Here is a 9,000-nt window from a genome sequence, read left to right on the forward strand (position 1 = left end):
CCTGATACGGCCGTATACGATAGCTGCTCCATAGTGCTGTTTAGACCCCTAAATGAGGAGATAGAGCCACTCTTTAAAATGCTGGAGTATCCCTTGATCAAACTCCTGAAAGTTTCACCACTTCATGGCAATCTTGGCAAATCTGTCCTCTTGTTCTCTGTCTTCAGATACTGCATCTGTTCCATTGCAGTGCTTTATCACGCTCTGCTTTGATGTCTAAATCTAAAGACAGAAGAAGTTGTCCCAAATTCTTCTCTGATTCCCAAAAGCTATGGTCTCAAGAACAGCGTGTTTCTGTTCACAATGCTCACTTCAAGTATTCCTCCTGCTCTTCTATGTACTGCCTCCTGTGTGGTCCCATGCGTCTGTTGATGGGATTTTATTTAAACCGGATCAGCTCACTGACTCAGTGGGCCACACAACTGCACAAGTACCTGTGTTGGCACCAGTGGAGAAGGAATGTGAGCATGCAACAAGGGCAGTGTGAAGGAAAAGAAATTCAGTCACTAGGGAGAGCTGTCACCAAACGCTACCTGTCCTGAGCTATGGCCTAAGTTCTCCTGTGAGGCACTTCCTTTTGCCAGGAATGCTTTCTGCTTTCTTGGGACTTCTCTTTTCTTAATTTCTCTAAAAAAAGTTATATAGTTTCCAAAATGTAAGTTAAGTTGAGTTTTCTTTCTAGCTACTGCGGATGAGCAGCTCAATGGATGAGTTTCCACTGTGATTAAATAATGTCTGAAGGGAAAAGATGCTGAAAACAGCATATCTATTGTTGAATCTGATTTGTTTATTGCAAACGTAAAAGACAACTGTCTTACAGCCTCAGCAGGACGTTTATTTTGCAATATTATCCACTTAAAGGTTTCTCACATGGAATTTTTGTGAGGTGAATGTAAATGTTACTTATAAAAGATAGCTCGTGATTTGGAAAAACAGCCCGTCTATGCAGTGAAGAATTAATCTCATGAATGACCTCCCCAGCTGTTTAGACTGAGAACTAGTATTTCAGAGTGTTAAGAATACAAATTAAATAAGGAATTTGAGGTTGTGAAGGATATTAGATACGTTAAATGCCTAATTAAAAAATAGAAGTGTCAAATTCTGAAAGGAAAATGGAATCATAACAACAGGACATTCCTTGTAGGACGGATAGAAAATATGTTTTCCTTTTAGATGCACAGCGTGTGTTCAGACCTGTAAGCCAGAGTGCTGAAATACAAATTTAGATACGCAAACATTGACAGAGATTACAGACTTTCACATCTGGAAAACTGGATAATAACAACAATTCAGTTCATGTAGACGCATGAAATTATGCTTTCAATTCTGAAGCATGGCATGCTCTAGATGAGCAGATACAAACTGCAGTTTGTATGAGTTGACTATTTTCCTTTTTATTTTCCAAGTGAAAGAAAGAAATAGTAGCTTGCAGAAGCTGTTGCTTGGTGGATTCTAAAATAATTCTTATGACATGTCTAGATTTTGTTTCCCATGCTGCTCCTAACATACATCACCTGTAGTAGAGTAAGTGATGAAGTACCATCTGACTGAATGCCAGTGTTTTCGAGTCTATCAAGCAGTAGATTATCTAATTTGTTGTATACATTGCACATGTGCACCTGCTAATTCGAAATGCTGATGCACCAGAGAGAATCTAGGCTGCCTGAGGAGTCAGCTCTGACCCATTTCTTTGATATATGACTTGTTCTATCTTTGATATTAGCAAAGAAGTTTTCTATCCGCTTGTAGTTTGAAGAATAATAGCTTGGGGCCTGAACACTACCTATGATTTCCATTTTATTGTGAGCATCTGTATACTGCACAAAACCCAAACTACAGACTTCAAAGGAATAAAATGTAAGAAGATAGAAGCATCTCTTCCCCACTCCTCCGAGGTTAGAACAAAAGGCAATCTACTAAAGATGAGCTCACAAAAAATGTCAGACTTTGTATACTTAAAGTAGAAAAATGTGACATTTTTTCCCAGATTAAAACATGTTAATGGGAAAAAATTGCAGCCATAATAAATATTGTATGAAAAGCTGCCAAGTAACAAAGCCTTGACAAACTCAGGAGAACAAGGAATTTCAGTTGATGCTGCCACTTTATTTTAGTATTATATTCTACCTGCTCTTCATGTGTATGCAGAACTCTTCAATGTCAGTAGGAGTTTCACATTGAGGGCAGATTAACTTAGACATCACATTGATACATGTCTTCTAGAACACTATGTGGCCCAGTGGTGCTGTTATCATAAGATGCTACCATCTTTGTAATCCCATGTGAGAGCCTGTACACCAAGGGTGATTCTTGCACACATCATTATGATTTTTATGGCTGACAGACCAAAAAGACAGAAAAAAATATGCAGAAATTTCCTTCCAGTAATGATTGATTCTTTAAGTAGGTAGAAATGTGTATCAGTTCTGAAATAAAAAGTTCCTAATGCATGTGAAATGAAGCATTATTATTGAGAGCAATGAAAAGATGTCAGACTTTGAAGAAACTCTGAATCATATCAGCAGAAAATTCAAGCTGATGTTTTGGACATTTGAATGCACGTATGGATGGATAACTGATGTCCTATGTGTGGGATGTCAAAAACAGAATTTGCCTTTCACAGGATCATAGAATGGCTTAGGTTGGAAGGGACTGCAAAGATCATGTAGTTCCAATCCTGTGCTGCAGGCTGGGTGTTAACTGCTAGAGCAAGCTGTGCAGGATCCCACCCACCTCAGCCTTGAATATTTCCAGAGCTGGGGCATCTAAAGCCTCTCTGGGCAGCCTGTTCCAGTGCCTCGCCACCCCCTGAGTAAGCCATTTCTTTCTAACATCTAACCTAAATCTCACCTTACTTAGTTTGAAGTCATTCCCCCTGTCCTATTACTATCAGACCATGTAAAAAGTTGGTCCACCTCCTGCATGTAAGCTCCCTTCAAGTACTGGGAGGCCACTGGAAGATCTCCTCAGAGCTTTCTCTTCTCCAGACTTAACAAGGCCAACTCCCTCAACCTTTCTTCATAGGCGAGGTTCTCTCTAAGCATCTTCCTGGCTCTCCTCTGGACCTCCTCCAACAGCTCCACATCCTTCTTAAACTGGGGACCCCAGGCCTGGATGCAATATTCCAAATGGTGCCTTACAGGGGTAGAGCAGAAGGGAACAATCACCTCCCTCGCTGCCACCCGCCTTTTGATGCAGCCCAGGATACTGTTGGCCTTTTGGGCTGCAAGAGCACACAGCTGGCTCATGTCCAGCTTTTTGTCTGTCAAGAACCTCACGTCCCTCTCCACAGGACTGCTCTCAATGAGTTCTTCTCCCAGCCTGTACTCGTATCTGGGATTACCTTGACTCATGTTGGCTTCATTAAGCTTCATTAGTTTCTCATGTACCCAATTATTGAGCATGTCTGGGTCCTGGATGGCGTCTTCTCTTTTAATGTGTCAGCTGCACACAATTTTTGAGCTGGTTCCCTTCCTGTGGCCACAAGTGTAGTGTTGCTGGTAGAGTTCAGCAGGCTGAGCATGTGGTAGGAAGAGGGAGTTTGTGGTCTGCTCCTAATTTGAGCACATTCTTCAAAATAATTGGGGATATATGCAAAGTGCAGATTTATTATAGGCTTGAACACAGTTGTGCAGGCAGGCAGAATGCCATAGCTGAGGAATCTGCAGTGCAGTTTGCTGGGTTTTTTTGCAAAAATGCAGTGATCTGCTGGTCAGGAAGTAGTAAATATTCTGAAGTTCAGTTTGAAGGTATAAAGAAATTGTGAACAATGATTCTATAAAGATAGTGTATTTAAAATTAAAAAAATAATAATAATTCAGATGTTTATGTAAAAGGTCAGCTAGTTTTTGCTTATTTTGCTTTATGTAAAATAGTGTTGTTGAAGTAGGTAGTTGAAATGCAGAAGATGGATGATGTGACTACTTTTCTTATAAGTGTATCCGTTTCTGGAGAAAGTAACTGACTTTTGTACTGACAACTGGTGAGGTGGTGGTATTCAAACTTCTATGAACTGCCCACTGCTGTCTTCTGTGTAGTGAACTCAGTTTCTAAATCTAAGAATTCACGTCTTTCTGAATTAAATATGTAATAGTCTACTAAGTAAAATGTAAAACCATCATAATAGTCTTAAAACCTACATGATCCAGATTCACCCCAGAATGGCTGACTCGAGCAATTGTAACAGCACTGCTTCTGTGTGTGAGGATTAACTAAATTCTGCTAGTTTCATCCATAAAGCTGGATGAATCTGCAGTAGTGCTGCCCACTGTATTACTAGAATGTGATCTGTTTTGCTTTCTGATTCCTATTTCCCTGTTGTACTGGCCCCAAAGCTTCTCAAAATACCTTAACAAAAACTGAGTGCAGTCCCTAGAATGGACTCCAGAGTCTGTCTATAAACACAGCCACCTCTACAATGTGGAGAGTCAAATTCCCTGTGTGTGACAGATCATTTGTGTTGTCTTAATAGTAATTTCTGTAACCAGGGTTTCAGTCTTGTTGCGAAAATGATGTGCAGGTTTCACAAGCCTGTACTTACTCAGCAGTCTTTTTTTTCCCCTGTTCTTTCATGACATAAAGTGGAAAAGAACATAGCATAACAGGAAAAAATTACCAAAGAGTTGGAATCTGCAATATGAGTAACTTTCTGTTCTGTATCTCAGTCTGCATTTTTCAGCTTGCTACCCAAACACTGAAACACTGAAATGTTTTATAATTGGGCAACAAAGATACAATGGGAAGGAGAAAAGTGGGAGGAGGGAGAGGGAAGGAGGAAGAGAGACGGATAGATTAAGCAGTACAGGCAAGAGAGCAAAGCCTTTTGATGCTGTGTTTTCAGACTCAAAACTTAGATTAATGAAGACTGACTGTCTTAGATTTCTTTGGAGTACTGCACATGAACTTCATCTGATAGAAAAAGGACACTTTCAATGTAACCTTCCCTCCTATGGTTCTGAATAAGCTGCTGGCTAATAACGTGGAAAACTTCAAACCGTCTCTAAATATTAGAGCATCAAGCCAAATGAAGAAAGAATGACTTATTAAGGTGTTAGCACAATGTGAGTGACCTTCTTGATGTGACATTTGTTTGGCAGAAGAAACACCTCCAGCAGATGTTTAGTATTTAAAACTATTTGAGAAGAATACTTTTCCATGGAAGTAAGTTGCTAGATCATTTAAACAACAAACTGCAGGCTGTCTGTCTACACAGGTAGCAGCAAAGTAATTGTTAGGATTTCCATACAGAAAAGAAAAAGATGCTTCTTTCTATTTTACTTGTAAGTTCAGGATTCTTTCCTCCTTGCTCTCTCACTTCCTGTATGGTTTGGGGGAAAAATATTCTCCTCTTCACCTCATTTTCTCTGCTGCAGGTTGGACTTTGTTTTCTTTTTTTAGCATCACTTTGGTTTTAAAACTTGTCTTTTGTCTCTGAAATGCTTTGAATATCTCACTGATAAACAGGAGTAGGGGGACAAAAACCAGGGTATCCCTGTCTGAAGAGCATTCTTTCCCAAAGTGGTATTTTCTTTCCATTGGCAGAAGAATATAGCATAAGCTTTTGTTGTCAAGAAGAAATTTGCCAGGGGATGTAGTTAAGAGCTGAGTAGGAAATCTATTTAGTCATAGTGATTTCAGGTTTGGAAGCATCCCTGAGTGCCTATGCAGAGGTAAATGAGCCTACCTACTACCTTGATCAGAGGGACAGGAAAGACTGGAGTTCAGATCCTTGTGTCTGATCAGTTGCTCTCATCCTACAGCTCATGCCATGCTGCTGATGACTGGGGAGATGGAATGATTTTCACTTTGACCTGAAAATGTGCTGTGGACCCAAGAAACTCTTTCTGATTAGCATGTCTTTGAACTTGGTGCATTCCCATGAAAGCTCTTTGATTCTTCACAAATCCATTGAATTTACATTTTCTGATGAGGCAACTAGAACTGATCAGGAATTTCTCTAAATGTCCTGTACTTTATCAAGCCCTTAAAGGGAAGCAAAAAGGAAGAGAACGGGTACAGCTTCAATGCATTTAGTTTGCTGTCTTGATCAGAACAAATCTTTAAAGGACAGCTCACACAATGCTGGTATCTCACAGGTTTTGCCAGTACCCTTGGGACTATGCAGTTGCCTGAGTTACATAAATCATTCTTAAAGTAATGCCTCCTATTTATTTTCATGTAAACTACAGTGAAGAGCACTGTTACACTATTTGATAAATTGAGTTCTCAGCTATCAAATGCTATTTTGTGACATAGTCACTGCCATTATCTATGCCTCTTTGCCAGTGATAAATAGGCACCTGCATTCCATGCTTGTAAAAATTTGCACCACCAGAGGTGACCCACTGTTACCACTGCTGAAGTGCACCATCCACTATGCTGACATCTAATGTTTGGTCTCCATAAATATTCAGCAAGTGTTGATGAAAATCAGTGGGTGCCATTTTTTCTGCATAGAGGAATGCACTTCCATCCCTTTGCTTCATCCACACTTCCATGTCAGACTGCTTCTCTGCTGCCGTCTGTCACACATGAGCATAATTTACTGGCATATTGGTTGGAAGGTTCAACCTCTACTGCCATACCACCAACATTCACCTCTAGAGTCATGGACCGACATAATAAAATAGGAGGCATTGCTTTTGGAGCAGATACTGAAAGAAGCATTGAATCAGTACACATCAAACATTTATAACAGTATCACTCTCTGTACTCAATCCATACGGAAAATGTCTGGATTGACCCACTGTTGGTGTAGGGAATACAACCTGAATGAAATTTCAGACTACCAAATTGCTGCCCAGTACTCACAGTTGTCTTGTTATCATTAAGGGTCCTCAGCATGGTGCACCTGTTTTGTTCGTGCTGTAATTGCAAACTTCCCAAAGCATTACGTGCAACATGGTGGCAGTTACTCTTCTTAAAACCTCCTTCTTAAAAGTATTGCTTTTGTTTTACTGACAGAAAACTTGATGTAGAGAAGTAAGGAAGTGATGAGAGAAATCCATGGCAAAGGCAGAAAGGGAGGTTGTACCCATGAAATCACTGACACTGGACGTGTACAACATTTGTAGCAGTAGCACACAGGCTGCTACAGAAACGTGTGTAACTGCCCATGAGCAAAGCTGCTCTCTTGTCCGTTGCCAGCGGCTGTCCCTGAAGCATGCTTGCTTAGACCAGGTCTGAAAATATCTTAGTTCAGAATTTTTTTTTCTGTTCCAGAACTGTATGTCTGACTATTTGAATGTTGCTTAGTTCATGGCTATCACCCTCTAGAAATAAGCAGTGTAGGCTAATTGAGATCTTGGAAGAAAGTTATTCTCCTGTAACTATTTTGCATAAGTTCTTCTCTAGCAATAAACCTTCCTATCAGAATTCTCTTCACCCTTCCCACAACACTCACCTCTTTGCATTTAGGTTGCCTGGAAATTAACAATCACTACTCTTTCAACTCAGTATCTGGAGAGGATTTTCCAATGCTTCTGATCGTTGTTAGTGTTCATCATTCTTAAAATGGCAAGAAAGTCTGTGTGTATCTACTGAGGCACTCACATTTAGATCATAGAATTATTTTGTAGTTTAAACATGACAGGGTTTGCAGCAGGCATAACTTTCATTAGGCCAGCTAGCACAGCTGCAAGGGGAAAAGAGCTGTTGTACCAAAACTTGCTAGGTATCAAACTCTTCCACTTGAGTTAATAGAAGATACTATAGCTACCTCTGCCATTTTTGTGCTTTATTAAGGAGAATGTACCAACATGTTGCTGAACTTCAAAACACTGGGGCAGTTATTCAACATATTTTTACTTTACTTTGTCAGTTATCAAAGAGATCTGATAGGGGCCCTGTGTGAATCAAGAAAGATTGCTTCCATTTACAGAGTACAATGATTCCAGTAATTCAGTGATTCACTGAAATGTTCAAAACAGAAACATATGAAGAATTATCACATTGATTTCTGGAACATACATGGTTGGTTTATCACTGTGCTGTATATTTTTTGCAAACTCTGTTGAGACCGTATAAAATCCTTGAGGAAGTCAACACTAATATGGTGATGAGAGTATTGGTTTCAACAGTGCTGCGGGAAGCCAAAGCAGCATGAAACTTTATGTGACACAGATCATATTTCTACTGGCTAATCATACTGAAAGAGCAGTTATTCCCCAGCTCATGATATATCGTACCCAATTCATTCCACATATAGCCCCATTGAAGTCACAAGGATATGGTGGAAAAGCTTTCAGCATTGTGTGAATAAGGGCATCAATATTGTCCTGATACCTGCTGAAAGTAGCTAGGGTAAATTTGTCATTTTGGACATATTGTCTAATAGCACTTTCAACCTTCCATTAAATACTTTTATTAAGTTTTCTGAGAAACGTTTTTCCACTGGCAGGGCCTTATTTCCACAATGGATCTAAGTGTAGTGCTGCTTGAACACAGCACTAGGAATTATGTTGTGCATGGATAATCTGCCATTTTGGTGTAGCTCATGAAAATGTTCACTAAATCACTTGTATTTAGTCACAGTTTTCCGAGTTTACAAGGGGGTGTGCCCAATAGATAAGTGCCACTGATGAACTGGAAGTGTGGTATCTTTGCACAGCAGCTGCTGGTTTCTTTATTAGCAGATGCTTTACTTCTTTTAATGCTAAAGAATCCTTCAATTTTAAGTCCCTGTATTTACTGTCTAATGTGTTGATCCCTACATTTGTTTGATTTTCAGTTGCGCAGCCTGGTGTCAGCCCTTCCTGCTTCACAGTTTTTTACTAGAAACAAGTGTTTGGTTTTCCCTTTCTTGAGAGTTCTGTCCTTAATTTTGCTGCCGCTTTGGAGGCATAGAGCATCTGTCAGCATAATTCTTACCTTTCATCTGTCACAGGACACCTGGACCTAAAATCCTCAGCTTGCCTATCTGCATGTTCCCAGCAGCTCATGGCAGACTATTGGGTGTCATTTTCCTCACTACCTGGCATCCCCCAGCAGTGGAGACTGGTA

Source organism: Lagopus leucura, unplaced genomic scaffold (assembly GCF_019238085.1).
Source record: "Lagopus leucura isolate 7727_CA_CO unplaced genomic scaffold, USGS_WTPT01 Super-Scaffold_100015, whole genome shotgun sequence".
In the NCBI taxonomy this organism is placed as follows: domain Eukaryota; kingdom Metazoa; phylum Chordata; class Aves; order Galliformes; family Phasianidae; genus Lagopus; species Lagopus leucura.